Consider the following 20,628-nt stretch of genomic DNA (forward strand, 5'->3'; position numbering starts at 1 on the left):
GTCTGACCCCGGCTGTATTTGATGTGACAGTTTTGTGGGAGATTCCCTCTGCGTCTGTCCCTGGGTGTATCTGATGTGATGTTGTGGTGAGAGATGCTGTCTGTGTCTGACCACGGGTGTATCTGATGTGATGGTGTGGAATGTGGTTCTCTCTGTGTCTGACACCAAGTGTTTCTGACATGGTGGTGTGGAGTGACATTCCCTATCTGTCTGACCCTGGGTGTATCTGATGTGATGGAGGGGAAGGAGATTCTCTGTGTGTCTGTCCTTGGGTGTAGCTGATGTGATTGTGTGCAGGGAGATTCACTCCATGTCTGACTCCAGGTGAATCTGATGTGATGGTGTAGAAGTAGTTGCCCTCTCTGTCTGACCCTGGGGCTGTCTGATGTGAGGGTGTGGAGGTAGATTCTCTCTGTGTCAAACCACGGACGTATCAGAGGTGATGGTGTGGAAGCGGATTCTCCCTGTGTCTGACCCCGGCTGATTCCAATGTGACCATATGGAAGGAGATTCTCTCTCTGTCTGGCCCCGTGTGTATCAGATGTGACGGTGTGCAAAGAGGTTCTCTCTGTGTCTGACCCCGGCTGTATCTGATGTGACGGTGTATAAGGTAATTCTCTTTCTGACTGATGTGTATCTGTATCTGATGTGACAGTGTGGAGTGAGATTCCGTGTATCTGTCCCTGGGTGTATCTGATGTGACGGAAAGGAAGGAGATTCTCTCTGTGTCTGACCACAGCTGTACCTGACTTGACAGGCTTGAGGGAGACTCCATCTGCGTCTGACCCCGGGTGTATCTGATGTGACATTGTGGAGAGAGATGCTGTCTGTGTCTGACCACGGGAGTATCTGATGTTATAGTGTGGAGTGAGATCACCTGTGTGTCTGACTCTGGCTGTATCTGATGTGATGGTGTGGAATGTGATTCCACAGTGTGAATTCGGCAGTGCTTCACAAGGGAGCATGAATCAGTGAATCCCTTCCCACTGTCGGGGCAGGTAAACGGCCTCTCCCCAGTGTGATCTCGCTGATGCACCTTCAGTTGAGATGACTCAGTGAATCCCTACCCACATTCAGAGCATGTGAATGGCTTCTCCCCAGTGTGGACTCGCTGGTGTCTCTGTAGTGTGGATGAATGAGTGAATCACTTCCCACAGTCTGAGCAGGTGAACGGTATCTTTTCAGTGTGAACTTGCTGGTGTTCATTCAGTTGAGATGATTGGGTGATCCCTTTTCCACACAGAGCAGGTGAATGGTTTCTCTCCGGTGTGAACTCGCAGGCATCACTGTGGCATGGTTGAGTGTTTAAATGTCTTCCCACCATCAAAGCAGGTTACCGTCCTCTCACTGGTCAAGATTCGGATGTATCTTTCGCATCGACGACAGAATGAATTGCTTCCCAGTCAGAACAGGTGGAGCATCTCATGATGGTGTGAACTTGTTGATGTTACAAGGGGCGACGGCGGAGAACCCAAGTGCAGGACACTGGCTCGTCGACTCAGTTGGAGAGGCTGTCGTAGACTTGAACGTAGAGCAGAAAACCAGGGGGTTTTGACAAACAGATGGGATTCACAGGGATTCTCTAGAACTAGGGCGGAACTTAGAATTGCCGATTCCAATCAGAATAGGGAATGAAGTATCACACAAGGATTGACCAACGAACTGGCAACCTGTGATAGGGTCGTCCTCGTTTTTATTTCCCATTCTCTGATTGAAAGCCAGATGTACGGTAATTGGGTAACTAGCAGCAATGAACTGAAATTGGGGCATGATCAGGGAGAAAGGAGTATTAAAGGGGAACGGCTGACCGGAACCATGACAGTTGATGGATCTTCAGACCGGATGATTGATTAGTTCCCCTCCCTCAAACAGAGCAGGTGAATGGCCTTTGTCCACTGTGAACTCACTGGTGTGTCCGTGGGAAGGCTGTGAGTGAATCCCTTTCCACATTGAGAGAAGGAGAATGATATCTCACTACGATCAATTCTCTGGCTATTCAGAAAGTCAGACGTTTGAATCGCTTGTACATTCAATGCAGTTGAAGAACTGATCTCCAGTAACAAAGTGCTGGTGTGTTCTCCTACTCCAGTTCCAGTGGATATCACTGAGTTAAAACAGAAAACTTCATTTCAGACTGTTAGATGGGTATGTGGAGCTTAAAAAATAAGGACTCTGTGGTAGTGAAATTCTAGGCAGATTCTAGAGTAGGTTATATGGTCGGCACCACGTTGTGGGTTGAAGGGCATGTAGTGTGTTGCAGAATTCTGTTTCTATGTTTATATATGAACTCTTCATCTGGGGGGAGGGAGGGAGGGAGAGAGGGAGAGAGAGGGAGAGGGAGGGAGAGAGAGAGAGGGAGAGAGAGGGAGGGGGAGGGAGGGAGAGGGAGGGGGAGGGAGGGAGAGAGAGAGAGAGAGAGAGAGAGAGAGAGAGAGAGAGAGAGAGAGAGAGAGAGAGAGAGAGAGAGAGAGAGAGAGAGAGAGAGAGAGAGAGAGAGAGAGATAGAGATAGAGATAGAGATAGAGATAGAGATAGAGATAGAGATAGAGATAGAGATAGAGATAGAGATAGAGATAGATTGATTTCAGACCTGGACCCTTCCTCAGGACTGGAAAGGAAGGAAGGGTGTCGGAAGGTGAGAGGTGAAACCGGGAGATTGGTCAGGGCTGAAGTCAAGAGCTGGGAAGTTGATTGGTGAAAGACATAATGGGCTGGAGAATAATGATGATGATGATAATAATAATAAATACTTCATTGATCCCGAGTGGTGAATTCTTTCGTTACAGCAGCTAAATTTCAAAACCCAATTACCAGTTTGCAGTCTTAACTAAAAATAAAATAGAGAATCATAATATACATTATAATAGTGTACCAATGTGCAAATAGAATGTATGAAATAATAATGCAGAGACTATTGAGCTATAAATTGTGTTCTCCTGTCGCAGAAAGATGAACTGTTGAAAATGCTTATAGTATTTGGTCCCAAAGAGTTTATTGAGAGCCGAGCTGATTGAGACTGTTCGAGAGGGTGCTTGGTTGCCTATTCAGTAGGTCATACAGAGAATGTGACAGATTGTCCATAATCTATAACAGTTTGCTCAGTGACCTCCTTTGCGCCACCAACTCAAAAGACTCTGGGTTGTTGCCAAGGATGGATACATTCGTTTTGGTGAGTTTATTCAGTTTTTATGTATCACCAGCACCAATGCTGCTCCCCCAACATAAAACAACAAGGAAGACATACACGCTACAACAGACTGGTAAAAGATCTCCAACATCCTGCTGCACACATTGAAGGATTTTGGCTTCCTTAGAAAATAGAGTCTGCTCATCCCCTTCTTGTAAACAGCCTTGGTGCTGGTTTTCCAGTCAAGTCTGTTGTTGAGTTGAACCCCAAATATCAGTACTCCTCCACCACCACAACAACCTCTTAACCCAGAATGTATACAGGACGTGTCACAGTGCTGTTCCTCAGAAAATCAACCCGAATCTCCTTGATTTTGGCCACATTCAGGAGCTGGTGATTCCTCCCGAACTATTCCACAAACCTGATTACTAGTCCTCTGTACTCAGACACCTGCCCATCTCTGATACATCCAGTGACCGCAGAGTCATCAGAGAAGTTCTGTAAGTGGCAAGACTCAGAGCTGCACTGAAAGTCTGAGCTGGACGGTGTGAACAGAAACGGACACAGGACCGTCTCTTGTGGTTTTCCATTGACACTGACCACTACCTCAGACAAAGAACATCCCAGTTGCACAAACTGGGGTCTATCTGTTAGGTCTCAGTAAGCCAGGAGATAGTGGCTTTTTCCAAGTCCATCCTTTGCAGCTTCTTGCTTGGAAGAAGTGATTGAATCATGTTGAAGGCAGTAGAGAGATTAAAAAAAAATCTGGTGCTCACAATGCCGCCAGCGTCAGCCAGGAATGGGTGAGTTCACTTCAATGGGTAGATGAGGGCACCATTCACTCCCGCAAGAGGCTGCTTGGCAAATTGTAAAGGGTCCACTGAGGATCTCAACTGCGGTCCAAGGTAACTCGGCGCTAGCCTCTCCAGCATCTTCATCCCATGAGATATTAGGGCAATTGTTCTGTAGTCATTAAGACCCGATTGAGTTGCCCTCTTGGATAGAGGTACCAAGCAGGAGGTCTTTAATACCTCCGTATCTTTTCCTGACAGACTCAGATTGTAAAGGTGCTGCAAAATACCAGACAGTTGGCACGTGCAGCCCTTCAGTACCCCAGTGCTGATACCGTCCAGGCCCAACAGCCTTGTCTTGATGTAGTGTCTCCAGCTGTTTCCTCAGCCTGACCTGTAGTCACAGTCGGTGGTGATGGGGGTGGGGTAGGGTGGTCATACCCATGGAGGAAGGATAATCCAAGATAGCGGACTGGCAAAACAACACATCAGAGGGGAGGAGGGGTGAAGGGAGAAGTCCTAGGGGGCAGGAAGAGTGTGTGATCTTGGCAAGAGGTGGGGCGGGAAACAGCAGGAGATGCCGAGCTGAACCTGATTTGAAAAACAAATTTGATACGTTGGCCCTGTCCAGGCAGACCTCGAGCTTCCTTTATTTAACCTGGAAGCCAATAATCTGCTTCATGCCCGACCACGCATCCCTTATGCTACTCTGCTGGAGTCTGTACTTCAGCTTCTTCTTGTAGGAAGCTTCGCACATCCTCAGCCTTACCCTTAGTTCATTCTGTACTCGCCTCAGTACTTGTCTGTCTCCACACCTGAAGGCTTTCTACTTCTTATTGAAAAGTTCTTTCAGGTCACTGGTGATCCAGAATGCACCCTGTCCTTGAAATTGTGTCTGAAGGAGTGAAGGTGCTGGCTTGTGTTTTTTTTTGGACAAAGCTATTACCAGCTCTTGTGCAGTGCTAGTCTTCTCTTGCTGCAAGTAAAAATAAATGCACTGATGATTGATACACTATGAGTTCATTGATGGTAATAAGACGAAGTGTGAAAGTGCTTGACACCACCTCCTACCCAGACCTTACCTGCAGCCGCACCTTATTACCCACGGCTTCACCATCTCACCATTACACCACAAGCCATGGGAACTGAAATAGCCATTTCGTCCATTGAGTCTTCTTCACCATTCAAATGCAGCTATTGGATTTTCCCTCCAAACTCCACACTGCTGCCTGCTACCCGTCACCTGACACACTTATTAATCAACAACCCACCATTTACTTACTTAAAGCCCGTTACGCCACTGCTGTTTAGGGCAGCAACGAAGAGGTTCACCAGGATGTTGTCTGGATTAGAGGCATAAGCTACTGTGTAAGGAGAGTTCGGACAAATTCGGGCTGTTTTCTCTTGAGTGGAGGAGGGTCAGGGTGACCTGATAGAGCATGATCAGATTATGAGAGATCTCGATAGAGTAGATATCTGCCATTTTTAATCTTCCACATCAAAATGTCTAGTACAAGAGAGCATGCATTTGAGATGAGGGACCTGTGGAATTCACTGCCATGGACAGCTCAGAGGTCAAGTCATTGGGTTTATTTACAACAGAGGTTGATCGGTGCCCGATTAGTAAAGGCATCAAAGGTGATGGGATGAAGGCAGGAGAATGCGTTTCAGAAGGAAAATAAAAGACTCTGGGACAGGTACACAATGAGAAAACGTTAGAGAGAGCGTGTCAAGCACAGACAGTTGGAACAGAATCAGATAGGGGTTCTTGTCCGGCACGGAGAAGTGGGGCTGAACACCGGTTCATTCTCCACTCTCGGACCTTCACTGAGACCACTTCTCATCAGTACATGTTTTACTAACAATACATTTCAATGTTCAAGTTCAACGTAAATTCATTGTCAAAGTGTGTTAACCAGATGTTATTGAACAATTCACAAAAATATTGGCAGGGTGGTAACTCAATGTTCACCCCCAGCCTGGGGTAGGGTATGGGACCATTTCCAGAGGGAGAGGGGTTGGTGAGCCTGGGACATTGTGAAGGAGCCCTCACTCCATCCTCCTCATTTCCCTTCTCACTCTCCACTGTGTGTGTGTGAGTGAGTGAGTGGGGGGAGAGAGGGGGAGAGAGGGGGGAAGAGAGAGGGGGGGAGAGAGGGAGGGAGAGGGAGAGGGAGAGGGAGAGAGAGAGAGAGAGAGAGAGAGAGAGAGAGAGAGAGAGACCTGCCTGTTCATTTCACCCTCTATTGACAATGTCCTCTCTCCCCCAACACACTCATACTCTCCTGCACACAGTAATCCTTGCGGGCCACCACATTTACTCCTGCCTGACTTTAAGACCTTCTTGGTAATCAATCCTGAATGCTGATTGGACACTGCTGAAAGATAAAGAAGTACCTGTCCTGAACCACTGCCATTAATACACGATCGGCGAACCTCAGTGGATCACGTCCTCTCAAGCTTCTGATCTCTCTGATTAACATGACTCAAATCTCGGTAGGGTGGGTGACACAAGTATGAATGACTGATTGAAACCCATCCCACATTCAGAGCTAGTGACCACCCTCACCACAGTGTGAACCTGCCACTGTCTCTGCAGTGTGGATAAGTGTGTGAATGCCTTCCCACAGTCTGAGCAGGTCAGCGTCCTCTCGCTGCTGAATACAATCTGGTGTGTCGGTAGCTGAGATGAATGCGTGAATTCATTCCCTCACTCAGAGCAGATGAAGAGTTTCTACACCGTGTGAGCTCGCTGATGTTCATTCAGTTGAGATGACTGAGTGAATTCCTTCCCACAGTCTGAGCAGATGAACAGTTTCTCCCTAGTGTGAATTCGGCAGTGCTGCAGAAGGTTGTATGACTGAGTGAATCTCTTCCCACATTCAGAGCAGCTGAATGATTTGTCTCCATAGTGAATTCAGTAGTGGTTCTCAATGTTGGATGACCAAGTGAATTGTTTCCCACATTCAGAGCAGCTGAAAGGTTTCTGCCCTGTTTTGAACTCGCTGATGTACCTTCAGTTGAGATGACCAAGAGAATCCCTTCCCACAATCTGAGCAGGCAAACGGCCTCTCCCCAGTGTGAACTGACTGGTGTGCTCGTAGGCTAGCTAACTGTGTGAATCCCTTCCCACAATCTGAGCAGGCAAATGGCCTCTCCCCAGTGTGAACTCGCTGATGCAATTTCAACTTACATGACTGTATGAATTTCTTCCCACAGTCTGAGCAGCTGAATGGTTTCTCCCCAGTGTGGACAAACTGATGTTTCTTGAGTTGAGCTGACTGAGTGAATCCCTTCCTACATTCAGAGCATGTGAATGGTTTCTCCCCAGTGTGAATTTGGTAGTGCTTCACAAGGTTGGATGACTCAGTGAATCCCTTTATACATTCAGAGCAGCTGAACGGTTTCTCCCCACTGTGAACTTGCTGATGCACCTGACCACAGAGACTCCGTAGACAATCACTCCACGGCGTCCACCAAATACCTCCATAGTTGGAAATGTACCTAGATTACCTGGAGCATCATTATGTCTGCTTTAAAACACTGAATCTGCCAAGCTATAACACTTCTGGCACTGAGTCTGGTTCTGCAATGCAGAAGGGAGGGAGGAAGAAGAGGAGAGCTGTAGTGATAGGGGATTCCATAGTCAGGGGTACAGGCAGGAGATTCTGTAGTCGTGACAGAGACTCCCGGATGGTTTGTTGCCTCCCAGGTGCCAGGGTCAGGGATGTCTCTGATCACGTGCACAGCATTCTGAAATGGGAAAGTGATCAGCCAGATGTCGTGGTACACATCGGTACAAATGACATAGGTAGAAAGAGTCAGGAGGTCCTGAAGAGTGAGTACAGAGAGCTTGGTAGGAAGTTGAAAAACAGGACCTCGAGGGTGGTAATCTCCGGATTGCTGCTAGTGAGGGTAAGAGTAGGATGCTCTGGCAGATGAACACGTGGCTGAGAAACTGTTGTAGCGGGCAGGGTTTCAGATTTCTAGATCATTGGGACCTCTTCTGGGGCAGGTGGGACCTGTACAAGAGAAAACACGAGGAAATCTGCAGATGCTGGAAATTCAAACAGCACACACAAAATGCTGGTGGAACACAGCAGGCCAGGCAGCATCTATAAGGAGAAGCACTGTCGACGTTTCGGGCCGAGACCCTTTGAACTAACGAAGGGTTACGAAGAGAGACGGATTACACCTGAACTACAAGGGGACCAATATACTTGCAGGGAGGTTTGCTAGTTTTATTGGGGAGGGTTTAAACTAGATTTGCAGGGGGATGGGAACTAGAGTGCCAGAGTAGATAGTGGAACGGGGGTAAAAATAAATGATGTTAGTAGTTCATGCAAAGTCATAAATCGTAAGGTTGTGTGTGGTGGTAACAATCTTCTGAGGTGTGTATATTTCAATGCGAGGAGTATTGTGGGAAAGGCAGACGAGCTGAGGGCCTGGATTGACATGAGGAATTATGACATTATAGCCATTGCTGAAACTTGGCTACAGGAGTGGCAAGACTGGCAGCTCAATGTTCCAGAGTTCTGATGTTTCAGAAGTGATAGAGGCAGAGGGATGAAGGGTGGGGGGGGGGCAGGGGGTGAGGGTGGCTTTGCTAGTCAGGGAGAATATTACAGCAGTGCTTCAGCAGGAAAAATTAGAGGGCTTGTCTACTGAGGCCATATGGGTAGAGCTGAGAAACAGGAAAGGTATGACCACATTAATAGGGTTGTATTATAGACCACCCAATAGTCGGCGAGAAATGCAGGAGCAAATCTGCAGAGAGATAACAGACAACTGCAGGAGACAGAAAGTTGTGATTGTAGGGGATTTTAATTTTCCACACAGTAATTGGGACTCCCATACTGTTAAAGGTCTAGATGGGTTAGAGTTTGTGAAATGTGTTCAGGAAAGTTTTCTAAATCAATACATAGATGTACCAACTAGGGAGGATGCAATATTAGATCTCCTATTAGGAAATGCGTTAGGGCAGGTGACGAAAGTGTGTGTAGGGGAACACATTGGTTCCAGTGATCATAACATCATTAGTTTCAACTTGATCATGGATAAAGATAGATCTGGTCCTCAGGTTGAGGTCCTAAACTGGAAAAAGGCCAAATTTGAAGAAATGAGAAAGGATCTAAAAAGCGTAGATTGGGACAGGTTGTTCTCTGACAAGGATGTGATTGGTAAGTGGGAAGCCTTCAAAGAAGAAATTTTGAAAGTGCAGAGTTTGTGTGTTCCTGTCAGGGATAAAGGCAAAACGAATAAGAATAAGGAACCTTGGTTCTCGAAGGATATTGGAACTCTGATAAAGAAGAAGAGAGAGATGTGTAACATGTATAGGCAACAGGGAGGAAATAAGATGCTTGAGGAGTATAACAAGAGTAAGAAAATACTTAAGAAAGAAATCAGGAGGGCTAAAAGAAGACATGAGGTTGCTTTGGCAGTCAGGGTGAAGGATAATCCTAAGAGCTTCTACAGGTATATTAAGAGCAAAAGGATAGTAAGGGATAAAATTGGTCCTCTTGAAGATCAGAGTGGTCGGCTATGCATGGAACCAAAAGAAATGGGAGAGATATTAAATGGGTTTTTTTGCATCTGTATTTACTAAGGAAACTGGAATGGAGTCTATGGAAACAAGTAGGGAGGTCATGGAACTTATACAGATTAAAGAGGAGGAGCTGCTTGCTGTCTTGAGACAAATCAAAGTAGATAAATCCCCAGGACCTGACAGGGTATTCCCTCGGACCTTGAGTGAGACTGGTGTTGAAACTGCAGGGGCCCTGGCAGAAATATTTAAAATGTTGATATCCATGGGTCAGGTGCTGGAGGATTGGAGCATAGCTCATGTAGTTCCGTTGTTTAAAAAAGGCTCAAAAAGTAAGCCGGGAAATTACAGGCCGGTAAGTTTGACATTGGTAGTAGGTAAATTATTGGAAGGAATACTAAGATATAGGATCTACAAGTATTTGGATAGACAGGGACTTATTCGAAACAGTCAGCATGGCTTTGTGCGTGGTAGGTCATGTTTAACCAATCTATTAGAGTTTTTCGAGGAAGTTACCAGGAAAGTGGATGAAGAGAAGGCAGTGGATGTTGTCTACATGGACTTCAGTAAGACCTTTGACAAGGTCCCGCATGGGAGGTTAGTTAGGAAGATTCAGTCGCTAGGTATACATGGAGAGGTAGTAAATTGGATTAGACATTGGCTCAACGGGAGAAGTCAGAGAGTGGTAGTGGAGGATTGCTTCTCTGAGTGGAGGCCTGTGACTAGTGGTGTGCCACTGGGATCAGTGCTGGGTCCATTGTTATTTGTCATCTCTATCAATGATCTGGATGATAATGTGGCAACTTGGATCAGCAAATTTGCTGATGATACAAAGATTGGAGGTGTAGTGGACAATGAGGAAGGTTTTCAAAGCTTGCAGAGGGATTTGGACCAGTTGGAGGAATGGGCTGAAAAATGGCAGATGTAGTTTAATGTGGACAAGTGTGAGGTATTGCAGTTTGGAAGGTCAAACCAAGGTAGAACATACAAGGTAAATGGTAGGACACTGAGGAGTGCAGTAGAACAGAGGGATCTGGGAGTACAGATACACAATTCCCTAAAAGTGGTGTCACAAGTAGATAGGTTTGTAAAGAGAGCTTTTGGTACATTGGCCTTTATAAATCAAAGTATTGAGTATAAGAGTTGGAATGTAATGGTGAGGTTGTATAAGACAATGGTGAGACTGAATTTGGAGTATTGTGTGCAGTTTTGGTCACCTAATTACAGGAAGGATATTAATAAGGTTGAAAGAGTGCAGAGAAGGTTTACAAGGAGGTTGTCGGGTCTTGAGAAACTGAGTTACAGAGAAAGGTTGAATAGGTTAGGACTTTAATTCCCTGGAGCGTAGGAGAATGAGGGGTGATTTGATAGAGGTGTATAAAATTATGATGGGTATAGATGGAGTAAATGCAAGCAGGCTTTTTCCACTGAGGCCAGGGGAGAAAAAAAAACAGAGGTCATGGGTTAAGGGTGAAGGGGGAAAAGTTTAAAGGGAACATTGTGGGGGGGCTTCTTCACGCAGAGAGTGGTGGGAATGTGGAATGAGCTACCAAATGAAGTGGTGAATGCGGGCTCACTTCTGACATTTAAGAAAAACTTGGACAGGTATATGGATGAGAGGGGTTTGGAGGGATATGGTCCAGGTGCAGGTCAATGGGACCAGGCAGAAAAATGGTTCGGCACAGCCAAGCAGGGCCAAAAGGCCTGTTTCTGTGCTGTAATGTTCTATGGTTCACATAATAGAGGACACAGTGCAGCTCACAAAACAGCAGCCTCCCTTCCTTCAAGAACAAAGACACTTTTGTCTACTTCCAATGAACGTGATTCACTGATTTGCAGACGGTAGTTCTTTCTGGCCAGCAAAGGACTAAACGTTGGCAGGTCCCTGCAACAGATACACTTTACACTGCACCAGAATTCTTAAAGAGGTGGATGAAGATATTGTGGAGGCATTAGTAAAGATCTTTCAAAAATCAGTAGATTCTGGAATGCCTGAGGAATGATAATTTGCAAATGTTACTCCACAGTTTAAGAAAAGGGGGAGGAAAATGAAATGACATTATAGACCAGTTAACAGACTTCAGTGCTTGGAAAGACATTTGAGTCCATTCAGAAAGATGTTCAGGGGTCCCTGGAGGCATATGTTAAAATAGGCTAAAAGTCAGCACCAGCCTCCTGCATCTCCACGTAACCCTTCATGCACCGCGTGTCCCTTCATGCTCGAACTAATCAGGAATCTAACAACCGCTGCCTTAATTATACTGAAAAAGTTGTTTTTTGCAGGCGCTTGCGGCAGCGAATTCCAAAGATTCGTCATACCCTGGCCAAAGACATTCCTCCTCATGTCCACTCCTCTATCTTGAGGCTGTGTCCGCTGGACTGAGGCTCCCCCACCACAGGAAACATCCTCTCTGCATCCACTCTGTCGAGCCCTTTCACCATTTGATAGGCTTCAATGAGGTAACTCCTCATTTTCTGAATTCTAGAGCCAATAAACTTTCTTCATGTGGCAAGCCGTTCGATCCCAGAATCATGTTCTTGAATCGCTACGAACCATTTCCAATGTAAGCACAGTTTTTCCATAGATAAAGGGCCCAAAACTGCTCATAACACTCCAAGAGAGGTTTTAGCAGAGCGATATAAATCCTCAACATTACATCTTTGCTTTTATATTCTAGTCCTCTTGAAATAAATCCTAACTTTGGATTTACCTTCCTCACACCGACTCAACTTGTAATTTAACTGTCATGGAATCCAGCAAAAGGTCTCCCAGTCCCTTTGTACCTCTGCCTTTGAATTTTCTCTCCATATATATAAAATAGTCTATCCGTTATTTCTTCCAAAAAAGTTCATGGCCAGGCACTTCCTGAAACTGTATTCCATCTGCCACTTCTTTTTCCATTCTCCTAATATGTATAAGCGCCTCCACCTATCTTTGGATCGTAGGCAAACTTTGCAACAAAACCATCAATTTCGCCATCCAAGTTATTGACATAAAGTATAAAGAAGCATTCCCAACTCAGACCCCGATGTAACAACACTGCTCACCGGCTGCTGACAAGGGCTCCCTTTATTCCCACTTTTTGCCGTCTGTCAATCAGCCACTGCTCTATCCAGGCTAATATTTTTCCTGTAATACCATGAGCTCTTAACTCGATAAGCAAACTGATTGGATGCACCTTGGCGAAGGCCTTGCAAAAGCCAAAATAAACAACAACCATTGATTCTCCATTGTCTACCCTTTTTGTTATTTCTGCCAAGTACACTGAAACCACGAGCTTAACAATCGAGTCCAAAGTCCTCCCAACCACTGGGGCCAGACTGCAGTTTATTTTCTTTCGCCACGCTCCTTTCTTGAAGTGTGGAAAGACTTTGCCAATTTTCCATTTCCCCGCAACCATGCCAGAATCATTCAGACCCCCGGGGTGTATACTGTCTGGTCCAGGTGACATTTACAGTACCTTCAGAGCGTTCATTTTCCGAAGAACCATTTCCCCAGTAATGGAAACTTCACACACTACTGCCCCCGATTCAAAATACTTATTCAGTTCATCTGACATTTCTTGTTCCCAATTGCTACCTCTCCAGCATCATTTTCCACGGTTGGATATCCACTTCCGCCTTACTTTTACATTTTATGTACCTGAAAAACTTTTGGTCTCCACTTTAATAGTGCTGGCCAGCTAACCTTCGTAGTCTTTTCTGTCTTAATGATGTCTTTAGTTGCATTATGTCGGTTTTTAAAAGCTTCCCAATCCTCCAACTTCCCACTAATTGTTGCACAATCATATGCCCTCTCTTTGGCTTTTATGTTGGGTTTGAATTCTCTTGTTCGCCACTGTTGTGTCATCTTTCATTCAGAAAACGCATTCCTTCGTCTTTGGGATGTACACATCCTGCGCCCCCAAAACTGCTTCCACACACATTTCCGCCGTTGCTGCTCTGCTGTCATTTCCGTCAGTGTCTTTTTCCAATCATGCCTTCAGTTCGCTTTACCCCACTCTAATACTGATACAGCTGACTTCAGATTCTCCTCAGAAAGGTGAATTCGATCATATTATGTTCAGTTTTGTTTTCATTCCACACCTACCAGCAGATGTCACTGTTGCAAGGACGTGGCGGTGGAACGAACCCAAGTGCTGAACACGGGCGCGGAGGCCGAGTCGGGAGGCGTTACGGCTGTAGCGAGCGTGGAATGGATGCCAAGGGAGTCTTTCCCCGGAGGCTTGGTTTTAGTTGAGAATTCAGGAACGATGCTAGACTTAGAACTGATAGTCCTAAGAACCACGGAACGAGGTTGCTCGTACACGAGTCGACCAACGAACTAGCAGCTCTCTCTCTCTCCGTCTTGTTTTACGGCGGTTGGCACCCAGCTTAATGGTGCATTACCGCCACCTTCTGCTCCGGAGAGACTCACATTCTAAATCCCTTCACCCAATCGCACACACACACATACCCGAACCTACACTTTATCCTCCCATCTTTGGCCATCCGAGTACCCTATTCCTGTTTATCCATCATATCCTATAAAAAACCCTGTAACCCTCAAGAAAGCTAAAAATACCCTAACCTGTGTTCTCTCACCCATGCTCAGCAACCCTTCTAATGTGAATGCCTGCACCCACAATTCCCTCAGATTAATTCTCATCATCTCTCTCTATCCCATACTTCCTGCAATTCAGAACTACATGTTCTGCTGACTCCTCTTCCTGACATTCCTCACACAGTCCTGTCTGGTGTTTCCCTATCAATTTCAATGTTTGGTTTAGTGCACAGTGCTCCAGCCTTAACCTAGTCCACACAATTTCCTCTCTTCTGTATCTACTACCTACCGTAGTACCTGCAACACTTTTTTGTATTTGATATAAATGCCTCCCTTTCCCCTCCCTGTCCCATCTTTCTCGCCACATTTGGTTGATTTTTTCCCAGATTACACACTTAACCTCTGCTTTACTGAGACTAATATGCATTTCTATATTTTCTTTCTTTAATGCCCTCTTTGCCAACTCATCCACCCTTTCATTTCTCTTCACCCCTACATGAGCTGGAACCCATAGAAATTTAACCTGACCTCCCTGATTTGCAACTCTTTTGACTGACTGAAGGATTTCATGAACTACATCTTGCCGGCTGTTTGAGTGAGAAGACCTTAAACTTGCTAGAACTGAAGATGAATCAGAGCAAATCAACGCTATGACTAGCTTTCTCCACCCAACGCAAACAACACTGCCATCATCTCCACTGTATACACCGCTAACTTATCAGATGTTCTTCTGCTGATTGCAATTTCTTTTGCTGGTATAGCCACCCCAAACCCTGTCACTCTTGTTTCAGGTTCCTTAGCACCTTCTGTATAGACCTGAGTATAATCACTATACTTTTCCATCACATGACAATTAAATGCACTTACCAAATCAGTTTTATATTTTCCTTTCCCTTTTACCTCTAACAAATGCCAGTCTACGTCAGGCCATACCAGCTTCCATGGAGCTACAACCAGATAAACTACTGACGGACTTATCCTTAGATCAAACACTTCACATGATCTAGCAATATCATTCCCTACCCGACTAAAGTTTTCCCTCTGAAACCTCCCATTTTCCCAGGACTCCTGAAACACTCCTTTAGCAGGGTGAGAATCATTGTGTCCCTGCAAATTAGCCCTGTAGTTTGCCATCAATTGTATCCTTCTTAATTCCAAAGGCATTACTCCCATTTCTACCTGCAGGGCTGATACTGGTGATGTTTTAAAAGCCCCACTGCACACTCTCAAAGCCTGAGCCTGAATAACATCCAGTTTCCTTATAAGAGACCTAGCTGCTGATCCATATGCTACACTTCCATAATCCAACACAGATCTTACTAAAGCCACATACATTCTCTTCAATGCTGAATAACTTGCTCCCCATTCCCCACCAGTCAAACATCTCATCACATTTATTACGTTTTTACATTTCTCCTCAACTTTCCTGATATGGTCTGCCCATGTTAATTGTGAATCAAATATAACTCCCAGAAATTTAAATGATCCAATCCTTTCTAGTTCAATCCCATACATCCTTAACTTCTTCCCTACCTCAATTCTTTTCCTAGTGAAAAATACAATATGAGTTTTTTCTGCTGAAAATCTACATCCCCAATCATAACCCCACTCTACCACTTCATCAATTGCTCCTTGTAGTTTCCTGATTATATGCTCCATGTTCCTGCCTCTTTTCCACAAGGCCCCATCATCCGCAAACAGTGACCTACCTATATCCACTGGTACCTTTGTGAAGACATCATTGATCATAATGATGAAAAGTAATGGGCTAATCACACTACCCTGAGGCGTGCCATTTCCCACTATGTACTGTCTTGATAATTCTGATCCAATCCGAACTTGAATTTTTCTACCAAACAAAAAATCTTTAATCCAATTAAAAACTCTCCCCCCAACCCCCATCTTGTGCAGTTTAATTAATAATCCTTCCACATCATATCATAGGCTTTTTCAATGTCAAAAAACACTGCAACTACTGATTCTTCATTTGCCTGGGCCTTCCTTATTTCAGTCTCTAACCTTATCACTGAGTCCATGGAATTCCTTCCCTTCCTAAAACCACTGATAACTAGCCAACATTCCTCTCTTCTCAAGATCATACGATAACCTGTCTGTTACCATCTTTTCCATTATCTTACATATATTTGATGTTAGTGCTATTGGCCTGTAGCTAGTGGATTTTGATGGATACTTGCCAGGTTTCCTTATTGGAATTACTACTGCTTCTTTCCATGCACTTGGTAATCTTCCCTCCTCCCACACTGTTATAAAAATGCAGTAACTTCAAGAGCGCTCCTTCTCCTAGATTTTTTAGCATAACATAGCATATTAGATCTTTCCCTGGGGAGGTTGGTCTCGATCTTTTTATTGCTCTCACCATTTCTGCCAAAGTAAATGGATCATCAATTATATCATCTGTTTCTTCCCTCCTGTTTAACACACCTGGGTATTGACTCATTGTTCTTTCCCTTCTCCTTCTCCCTTCTTCAGACAAATTTTCTGAACTATGTATCTTTACAAATGACTTGGCCATGATCTCAGCCTTATCCCTGCTGGAGACTGCTGTTTCCTTCTCAGATATCATTACTGGATATTCCCAATCCCTTCTATCTCCCTCCCCATCCTCTTAATTATTCCCCATACCTCTCCCACAGGCGTTGTTCTTCCTATTTTGTTGCAAAAACTCCTCCAACTTGCCCTTTTAGCTTGACGTATAGTTCTTCTCACCACTGCCTGTGCCTTCTTATATTGAATCAAATGCTGCATATTATCGGTTCTTTTAACTAGCCTGAATGCTCTATTTCTGTTTTTTACAGCCTGACAACATTCCTCTGTCCACCATGGCACTAGTTTTCTATTCATCCTATTTTTACTCCTGGGTATAGATCCTTCTGCTGCCATAATAATTGCTGAAGTCACCTGACTGTTTAATTCATCTATATTTCCAGAAATGTCAATCTTTGTCAATGCTTCTTCACTTAACTTCTGGAACTTACCCCAATCTGTTTTTCCAAGCACCCACTTTAGGATTCCACCACCTGGTCTTACTTCAACTCTTTCACCCACTGAACATAAAACTGGGTAGTGATCACTGCCTACTGTTGAAGCAGTCCAAACTCCCCAGTTACTAATGCCAGCCAAGACATTAGACACTAACGTAATATCCAATACCGACTCAGTTCCTGTTGTTATGTTTATCCTTGTTCCTCTACCATAATTCATACACACCAAATCCCTTTCTTCCATCAAATCTTCAATTACCTTTCCATTTGAATCTGTAATCGGATCCCCCCATATTGTGCTGTGAGCATTGAAATCTGCACACCACACCACTTTATGTCTGTTTTGTCCTTGTATCCTTAATAGGCTGTCCAAATCCGACCTTTTACATGGATTGTAGTAGTTAATTATAACCACTCCCTCCCCTCTCTCCCACACTTCCACCACTATGTATTCCTGATCGTCTCCTTTTTCCAGTACCCTATATGGTATACCTTGCTTGATTAATATAGCACAACCCCCTCCTACCCCTAGATTTCTATCTTTCCTTATCATTATATACCCATATACCACAAAGTCTAAAGCTGGTTTCAACCAAGTTTCCTGAATACACACTACATTCGGTTTTACAACCATTTCCTTAATAAAGTCCTTAAATTCCTGGCCATTGGCCAGTAATTTCTTGCATTCCTTGCATTCCATTGCAAAAGAATCATCATGATGAGTATTAACCAACCTATGACACTTCCTGGCTTGACTGATTAGTGAGGTTCTCCCTCACTTCTTCCCATGTCAGTCCTACTAACCCTAAATGGTTTACTGCTGCTTTGACCACCAGCTGAATTTTGTCACTTTTTGACTTTACCTCAGCCGTACTATTAATCACTCCTGCAATGAATGTTACTAGAGCGTTTTTTTCTACATAAATCCTATCATTTATTCTTTGCTGCATCTCTCACATCCCTATTGCTCCCTGTTCATTAGGAGCATTATTCTGTTCTCTTGACATTCTTACAGCTTCTGCATAAGTGATCTTTCTTTTCACTCTTATTTCTTGAATTTTATTCTCCCGTCTCATAACCTCACATCCACTATGTGCCACATTATGAGCTCCTCCACAATTGCAGCATTTTGGTTGCACTCCTGCTTCGCACTTTCCATACTTATGATCACCCCCACATCTAGCACATCTCCTCTGCCTTTTACAGTTTTTAGCTATGTGTCCAAACCTTTGACAATTATAGCACCTCAATGGCTTTGGCACATATACCCTTACTGGGTAACTCATGAAACCCAGGAACAGTTTCCTTGGCACTCCTTCAAATTCAATCAATACTGATTCACTTTCCTTTTTCATTCCCTCCTTTGTTGTTTTCAGTCTTAGAACATTAATTACTTTTCCCCCTTTGATATTCCTCTTTATCTCCTCTATGTTTATACTCATTGGTACACCCATGATCACTCCTTTACAACCACCATCTCATGCTCCCACCCTCCCTGTATACTCCACCTTGCATTTTCCTATCTCTTTTAGCTTGAGTGCTTTCTCAAGTTGTTCCTCATTCGCACATCTTACCAATAGATTGCCATCATTAAGGACTTTTGCAAATACTATTTCCCCTATCTTATTTGCCAGAGTTGTTGTTAGCACAAACAGGTTAATTTTCTTCATGTGTCCTTGTGCCTTCTCATTAAACCTAATTATGACAACACCCCCTCTCTGAACGTGTTCATCTTTCTCACTTTCAGAGCTCTCTCCACTGTCTTTCTTATTCTTTTATTCCCTTTGTCTCGGTTTTCATTCATCCATCCACTGACTATCTCCTTATTCCCTTTATTTCTCCCTTCACAATAATCCATTTCTCCCCAACTGTCTACCCCTGATCCCAAATCCCTATCCCACTCCTTCTCCACTCTCTTTCCCTCAGCCCCTCTTCTTGTCTTGTCTGCCATTACCAGACCCAGGCAACCCCCTCTCAGCAATTCCCGCTCCTTCCCCACTCTCTTTCCCTCAACAAGTTCCAAGCCACATTCACGCATGCACCAACTCTAAGTTCAACTGGCCAGCCTCAAGCCTCGACTCCATCCCCAATCGAACTGGCAGCTCCTTGTGATCACAGGGTTTTTATCCTGCAGTTTCTGTTGGCAAGCAGGTATGGGTAGTTTAGTGGAACCTGGGAATGATTGGAAATTAAATGAGGTGATTGAGGCCCAATTCCTGTGGTAAATAGCAAGGTTCCAGAAGGGACCACGACAGTACACCCCCCTCCCCTCAACGGGAGCCTCCCGGTGACCCTCCCGGCCTGTCTGGATGGTCTCGATGGAGGTCCTGGATGAGGGAAGGGTCTAGGATGAAGGAGCGGGGGACCCAGAAACGCTCTTCTGGACCGTAATCTTCCCAGTCCACCAGGTATTGGAGACCCCTGCCCCGACAGCTCACATCTAGTAGTCGTCGAAAGGTGTATGCCGGATGGTTGTCGATGATACGGGCAGGTGAGGGAGTCTCAGCCGGGGGACACAAGGGGCTGATGGAAACTGGCTTTAACTGAGACACATGAAAAGTTGGGTGGATGCGCATGGACCTTGGCAGCTTTAGGCGGACCGCTGTGGGATTGATAACCCTTTCCACCTTGAATGGTCGGAGGAAGCGAGGGGCGCGTTTCCTATGTTCGTTTTTGAGCGGGATGTCCTTGGAGAAGAGCCACACCATCTGCCCAGGTTGGTACTCCGGTGCCGGTCGGCTGTCTTCTTATTTCGATTCGTTGATCTGAGTACGGCCGTGCGTGTTTTTTCTCCCAAATCTTAAGGCACCGATCAATATGGTCCCGAACCGGCGGTACCGCAGTCTCCTCCTTCTGCGCTGGGAACAGCGGGGGTTGGTACTCAAGGGAGCACTCGAACTGAGACCTCCCAATGGCAGAGCTCACCAGAGGGTTGTGGGCGTACTCAGCCCACGGGAGGTGGTCGCTCCAGGTCGACAGGTTGTTTGCCGTTCCACAACGTAGCGTCGACTACAGATCATGGATGACCTGTTCCGTCTGCCCGTTCGTCTGGAGATTGAAGCCGGATGACAGGCTGACCGATGCACCTAAGGCTTGACAGAAGGCCTTCCATACCTGCGAGACGAACTGGGGTCCTCGATCGGAGACGATGTCCGCGGGGATTCCGTGGAGGTGGAAGACGTGGCGGACGAGAAGATCTGCGGTTTCTTGAGAAGAAAGAAGTTTAGCGAGGGCCACAAAGTTCACCGCCTTGGAGAATCGTTCCACCACGGTGAGGACAGTGGTGTTTCCGCAGGAAGGGGGTAGACCGGTAACGAAGTCTAGGGCGATGTGTGACCAGGGATGAGCAGGGACAGGTAGAGGACGAAGAAGACCCGCAGGAGGTCGATGAGAGGCCTTTCCCCGGGCACAAATGGATCCAGCCGAGACATAAGAGCGGGTGCCCCCTCCATGGACGGCCACCAAAAGTGGAGAGCAAGGGTCCGATCACTCCCGGTGTGGCAGGCGAATCGGGATGTGTGTCTCCATTGGAGAACCTGAGGCCTGACGGAGACAGGCACGTACAGGCTATCGCCGGGTCCATTGCTATGGTCGGTGTCGTCCCACTGGGCTTCCTTTACTTT

General features: G+C 45.4%; 1 pseudogene; it reads right to left on the reverse strand.

Annotated features, from left to right (window-relative positions):
* Positions 1 to 6,238: 6,238 nt before the first annotated feature.
* Positions 6,239 to 13,020, reverse strand: LOC140732501 (uncharacterized; annotated as a pseudogene).
* Between the last annotated feature and the right edge of the window lie 7,608 nt (positions 13,021 to 20,628).

Source organism: Hemitrygon akajei, chromosome 8 (assembly GCF_048418815.1).
Source record: "Hemitrygon akajei chromosome 8, sHemAka1.3, whole genome shotgun sequence".
Classification (NCBI taxonomy): domain Eukaryota; kingdom Metazoa; phylum Chordata; class Chondrichthyes; order Myliobatiformes; family Dasyatidae; genus Hemitrygon; species Hemitrygon akajei.